This window comes from Aquarana catesbeiana, linkage group LG03 (assembly GCF_042186555.1).
Source record: "Aquarana catesbeiana isolate 2022-GZ linkage group LG03, ASM4218655v1, whole genome shotgun sequence".
Taxonomy (NCBI): domain Eukaryota; kingdom Metazoa; phylum Chordata; class Amphibia; order Anura; family Ranidae; genus Aquarana; species Aquarana catesbeiana.
In genome coordinates, this window is record NC_133326.1 from 106,593,910 (window position 1) to 106,600,487 (window position 6,578).

The following is a 6,578-nucleotide window of genomic DNA, read 5'->3' on the forward strand; positions in this document are numbered from 1 at the left end:
GGAAGGGCTGCCCATTCATTCCAATGGGCAGGGGCCCAAAGATGCTGCTTGCAGGACTTTTTTTCCTGTCCCGCAAGCGCACTGCCCCAATGTGAAAGCACTTGGGCTTTCACACTGGGGAGGCATGAGAGGCAGTTTTCAGGTGCTTTACAGGTGCTAAAACGCCTGAAAACTGCCTCAGTGTGAAAGGGGTCTATAAGACACCACATCTCTCCTCTGGCCTTTCCAGCCAAATAAACAGCAGTGTTTACAACTACCAGGGCTGGAATGACGTCATAACGTCACGCCCAGGCTCCGAAGGACATAGAGACTGCGGGGGACCATCTGGCCAGCGGTATTCTCTATGGTAAACTTCCGCCATCAGCGGATTCCTTCTCAGGCTCGCCAATCGCACCGAATGGCTTCCCCCGCCTGTAAAAACAATCAATCAATCGGCTGAACAGCCGATATTATTGTTTTTACGGTGCAGGGAATCGCCGGTGGAAAAGAATGATATCTGAATTATGCCTGGAGGTCATATGACGTACGGCTGGCAGGAAGTGGTTAAAAAGTTGAATAAAAAAGTGTTATTTATTTATTTTTTAATATACTGTCACCAGTCAGTGTCCCTGATCACCGCCACACCAGTCATATGATGAGGCTGCATTGCATTGGTGACAGTATTTGAAAAAAAACTTTTTGAAAAAAAAAAATAATTTTATTCAATTTCTTTATTTTCAAAAAAATTATGACAAAAAATGACTGCAAAAAACTCACCATGCCTTCCACTAAATACCTTGGACTGTCTACTTTCCAAAAAGGGTCATTTGGGGGGTATTTGTACTGTCCTGGCATTTTAGGGCCTCAAGAAATGTGATCAGCTGTCAGTACATCAGAAATGATCAATTTTTAAATATACTGTATGGCCCCTTTCACACTGGGGCGGTGGGGGCGTCGGCGGTACAACAGCGCTATTTTTAGCGCTGCTGTACCGTCGTTCTTGCAGCCGCGCTGTACGAGGGATTTTAACCCTTTTTCGGCCGCCAGCGGGGGTTAAAACCGCACCGCTAGCGGCCGAAAAAGGGTTAAAATCCCTCGTACAGCGCGGCTATAGCCGCGGTATAGCCGCGCTGTCCCATTGATTTCAATGAGCAGGAGCGGTGAAGGAGCGGTGAATACACCGCTCCTTCACCGCTCCAAAAAAGCGGTTTGCAGGACTTTTTTCACCGTCCTGCCTGCGCACCGCTTCAGTGTGAAAGCCCTCGGGCTTTCACACTGAACAAACAGCGGAGGCTGTTTAGGGGCGGTTTGCAGGCGGTATTTTTAGCGCAATAACGCCTGCAAACCGCCCCAGTGTGAAAGGGGTCTATATAGCACAGTTTGTAAACGCTATTACTTTCACACAAACCAATTAATTACACTTATTGGGATTTTTTTTTTTACCAAAGACATGTTGCAGAATACAATTTGGCCTAAATTTATCTCATTTTATTGGATATGTTTTATAACAAAGTAGAAAATATTGGATTTTTTCAAAAATGTAGTTTATATAGTAAAAAATTAAAAAAAATAGGAGGTGATCAAGCTCTATTTGTGTGAAAAAATGATAAAAATGTAATTTGCGTACTGTGTTGCAAGACTGTGTAATTGCCAGTTAAAGTAGCACAGTGCTGAATAATAAAAAAAATGCCCTGGTCATGAAGGGGGTAATGTGTATATATATATATATATATATATATATATATATACATATACATATACATACACACATATATATATACACACACACACACACACACACACATATCCTCTGAGCAACAAGTGGTTAAAGAAAACATTTTGCAATTGTGTAAGAGGGAGGGGGAAGAGGCAGGTGAGCGCACGTTGTGTACATGGATGAAGGTCCACTTTGGGCTAGGTTCATATCTATGCATTGTGGGGATGAGTACAAAGTAGCACAAGTTCCCACAACTCACAAAAAGAAGCATATTCTTTTTGCAGGCATACAGCGGTGTTACTAATTCTTCACACCACCCTACGTGCCTTGCTAAGGTGTGCACTTTTGCACACCAAAACGCATGGTAACAAAGTGGAATGCGTTTTAGTGTGGTACAATATTTAACCACCTCATTACTGCACTATAGCCGAAAGACAGCTACAGCGTGGCACTCTCGTTCTGGGAGGGGTCCATGGACACAGCTGATCACAGATCGTGGTAAAGGGCCAATCACAGTTGATCACATGTAAATAGACTTGCCAGTTAATGGCAGTCCTTTCCTCACACACTGTCTGCGAAAGGAAAGCCGATAACCAGCAAAGCTGACAGCACACAGTTTACACTGATAACCAGGGCACTAATCATCAGTGCAGCTTATCAGTGCCCATCAGTACCGCCTCATCAGTGCCCATCAACACAACCTATCAGTGTTTATCAGTGCACATCAGTGAAAAAGAAAAATTACTTATTTGCAAAATTTAAAGTGATATTAAAGTCTTGTTTTGTTTAAAAATAATAAACATGTCATACTTACCTGCTCTGTGTAGTGGTTTTGCACAAAGCAGCCACAATCCTCCTCTTCTCGGGTCCCTCATCGCCGCACCTGGCCCCTCTCTCCTGCCCAGTGCCCCACAGCAAGAAGCCTGCTATGGGGGCACCCGAGCCGCTGTTCTGTGTGTCCATTCAGACATGGAGCCGTGGCTCGGCCTGCCCCTATTCTCTCCTCATTGGCTCCCTGACTTTGACAGCAGCAGGAGCCAATGCTGTCTCAGCCATTGAAGAGGAAGAGTCTCGGGAAAGCCTGTATCTTCATGCAGCATTGCTGGATTGAGATGGGGTTCAGGTAAGTATTGGGGGGGGGGGGCTGCTGCACACAGGTTTTGTATCTTAATACATAGAATGCATTAAGATAAAAAACCTTCTGTCTTTAGAAACCACTTTAACCTCCTCATGCCTGCGCTATACCCAAAAGACGGCTACAGCGCGGGCCTAAATTGCCAGGAGAGAGTCCATGTACGTCCTCCCATGCATGAGCTGCCTGCACGCCCCCTGCGGCATGCTCTGTGTTCAGCGATTCCACGAGACTCAACTGATCACAGATTGGAGTAAGGGGCCGATCCCGACCCCTTATCACGTGATCAGATGTCAGCTGATCACTTGATATAAAACAGAGCTGGTAATCGGCTATTTTGTTTTCCTCACGCTGAGGAGAGAAAAAAAAAGCTGATCACCGGCTTCTGTTAGAGAGACATCGGTCCCTCACACAAAGAGCCACCACTAAGGATGGGCTCCGGCGTGTTCGCACACTCCATGTGCAGAGCCCGCCAGGAAATCGCCACGGCGCTGTGCTAATCACAGGCAGTGAGACAATTTCCCCATGTGCGGCTGCAGAGATTGGGAAATGTCTCACTGCCTGTGATTAGCACAGCGCCGTGCAGACTTCCTGGCGGGCTCTGCATGTGGAGTGTGCGAACACGCCGGAGCTCATCCTTAGCCACCACCTCCTCATCTTTGACCCCCAGTGCCCCATACCAGTGCAAATCAGTGCTGCCTATCAGTGCCACCTATTAATGCCCACCAGTGCCACCTATAAGTGCCCATCAGTGCAGCCTCATCAGCGCACATCAATGAAGGAAAAAAATGACCTGTTTGCAAAGATTTAGGCCTGATTCACACCTATGCAGGTTGCATATTGCAGGTGCAGTTTGCATTTTTCAATACAGGCTTTTGATCCATTGAAGTCTATGGAACCAAAAAACAGAAAAAAGTCTCTGGCCCTTTCCATAAAGTGCACAGATGTGAACTACATCCATAGGAAACCATGCTAAATGGACTGTAGTGTGTTTCTGCAGAACTGAAAACGCACTAAAAAATGCATAGATGGGAACCAGGCCTTATAACAAACTACGAAAACATTTTTTTTTTTTTTTTTTTTAATTTTCTGTATTTTTTTTGTTTGTTTAGCAAAAAATAAAAACCCTATTTGTATGAAAAAAAAATTTATAAAAATCTCATATGGGTACAGTGTAGCACAATTGTCAAAGTGTGACAGCGCTGAAAGCTGAAATTGGCCTGGGCAGGAAGGGGGTATAGGTGCCCAGTAAGCAAGTGGTTAATAACAAAAACTTTTTTTTCAAAATGTTAGGTCTTTTTTTGATTTGTTTAGCAAAAAAAAAAAAAAAACCCCAGTGGTAATTAAGCGCTGATACACTTTGAATGACAATTGCGCAGTTTTTCCCCCACAAATAGAGCTTTCTTTTGGTGGTATTTGATCACCTCTGCGTTTTTTATTTTTTGCGCTATAAACAAAAAAAAGCGACAATTTTGAAAAAAAAAAAACACAATATCTTTTACTTTTTACTATAATAAATTTCCCATTAAAAGAAAACAAAAACATTTTTTCCGCAGTTTAGGCCAATATGTATTCTTCTACATATTTTTGGTAAAAAAAAATTGCAATAAGCGTATACTGATTGGTTTGCGCAAAAGTTATAGCGTCTACAAAATAGGGGATAAATTTATGGCATTTTTATTGTTATTTATTTTTTTTTTTTTACTAGTAATGGCGGCAATCTGCAATTTTTATCGTGACTGCAATATTGCAGCAGACACTTCGGACACTTGACACTATTTTGGGACCATTCACATTTATACAGCGATCAGTGCTATAAAAAAATGCAGATTACTGTGTAAATGTGACTGGCAGGGAAGGGATTAACACTAGGGGGTGATCGAGGGGTTAATTATGTTTCCTAGGAAGTGATTCTAACTGTAGGGGGAGGGGACTCGCAAGGGGAGGAGACCGATCGGAGTTCCTCTGTACTGGGAACACTCCATCGGTCTCCTCCCCTCTGACAGGACGTGGATCTGTGTGTTTACACACACAGATCCACGGTCCTGCTGTGTTCAATCGCGGGGGCCTGGCGGACATTGCGGCCGCCGGGCACGCGCATCGGGTGCCTATAGACGTGGCGGGCGCGCCCCCTAGAGGCTCGGGAAGAAAAGACATCATATGACGGCAGCCCGGAGGGACAAAGGGTTCCCGCCGCCGTCATATGACTATACACGGTCGGGAAGTGGTTAAATACCACCAAAAGAAAGCTCTGTCTGTTTTAAAAAAAAATGATAAAAATGTAATTTGGATAGTGTTGCATGACTGCGCAATTGTCATTCAAAATGTGACAGCGCTGAAAGCTGGTCTGGGCAGGAAGGGGGTAAAAAGTGCCCGGTATTGAAGTGGTTAAAGAAATAAATAGGCTGCCCTACATGCTGTGTGAAATCTTACACAAACACCCATAAGCCCGCAGACACCGCCACTCCTGCACAGGTGTGAAGAGAGCCAAGGAGGCCGGACAATGGAACTTACTACTTTATAAAGGAATTTGCCTCAGGATTGCTACTAGCAACCATCAATAATATTATCAATGTATTGCATTATTTAAAAAAAAACAAAAACTAAGCCTCCTTCCATTGTAAATGACTAATATTCGCATTATCTGCAGGCAGCCTACACAGAGGTGCTGATACATTTCTGACACACACTCATCCTGATTGTTCAGACACTTCTATGTGCCTTCCACAGAACTCTGTACGTGCAGTCCGCACACCATGCACTCCACGACACGTCCACTTACTCCTCACACAGAGACTCCTTCCACTTCCTGGTTACCAGTCTGCACAACGCTCTGGCTGCCTTCCCTGGTGTTTTTTTTTTTTTTTTTCTTCCAAGTTAACAAACTTTATTGAGTCGTTATGCTTTCAGGTTGTTTGATATAGTGTACAGTGCAGCACCTCCTGCTACTTCTACTGCCCTCTGTTGTCAGCTAGAAACACACAACATAGTGAAAGTGCGACTTACAGAATAACAACAAAAATTTTACTGATAGAATTATATTTCCCCAGCTTCATATTCAAAATGTTGAGCACAGCGGAGGCATTTCAATAAACACCCTAAGACCCCTTTCACACCGAGGTGCTTTCAGGTGCTTTTTGCATAGCTTCCAACTGTCCCTGATTTCTAGGGACTGTCCCTGTTTTGGAACAATGTCTCTCTGTCCCTCTTTCCTCCTCATTTGTCTCTCATTTTGGTCTGATCTATATAGATGTATGTAAAATGCACTTTTTATCTTTCGAAACGTGTTTCCCAGTGCTAAACCTTTTCATCTGATTTCTAAATTGCTGCATTTGTACATTTTAAAAGCCAATACTGTATAAAGGAATAGTAGTGGTAAAAAAAAGACCTTGTGGATTTAATTAAACTTTTTGGGGGGTTATTTCTCCTTTAAGAGGGTGTGGCAGGGGGTGTGTCCTATGCCTACATACGTTTGCTAGTACGTGTCCCTCAATCCCATCTCAAAATGTTGGGAGGTATGCTTTTTGTGCTAAAAAACGCCTGAAAAGCTCATGAAAACCTATTTCCATTAAAATCAATGAATACTATCACACTGGGGGCAGAGCGCTGGCGGGACGCTGAAAAAACTCCTTTAACCCGAACACATATGAATTACACATGTTCTGCGGCTGATTAAGGTGATAATTAAACTCACTTGGTGCCTTATCTGCATTAAATTAGCCTCAGAACCTGTGTAATTCATATGTGTTC

General features: G+C 43.6%; 1 protein-coding gene across 1 annotated transcript in view; it reads right to left on the minus strand.

Annotated features, from left to right (window-relative positions):
* Positions 1 to 5,734, minus strand: part of SORD (sorbitol dehydrogenase) — a 114,322-nt gene extending 108,588 nt beyond the window's left edge. Inside the window, exon 1 of the mRNA XM_073618903.1 lies at positions 5,611 to 5,734. The gene's annotated coding sequence lies outside the window, so the exon portion shown is untranslated. The remainder of the gene's footprint in view (positions 1 to 5,610) is intronic.
* Positions 5,735 to 6,578: the final 844 nt, after the last annotated feature.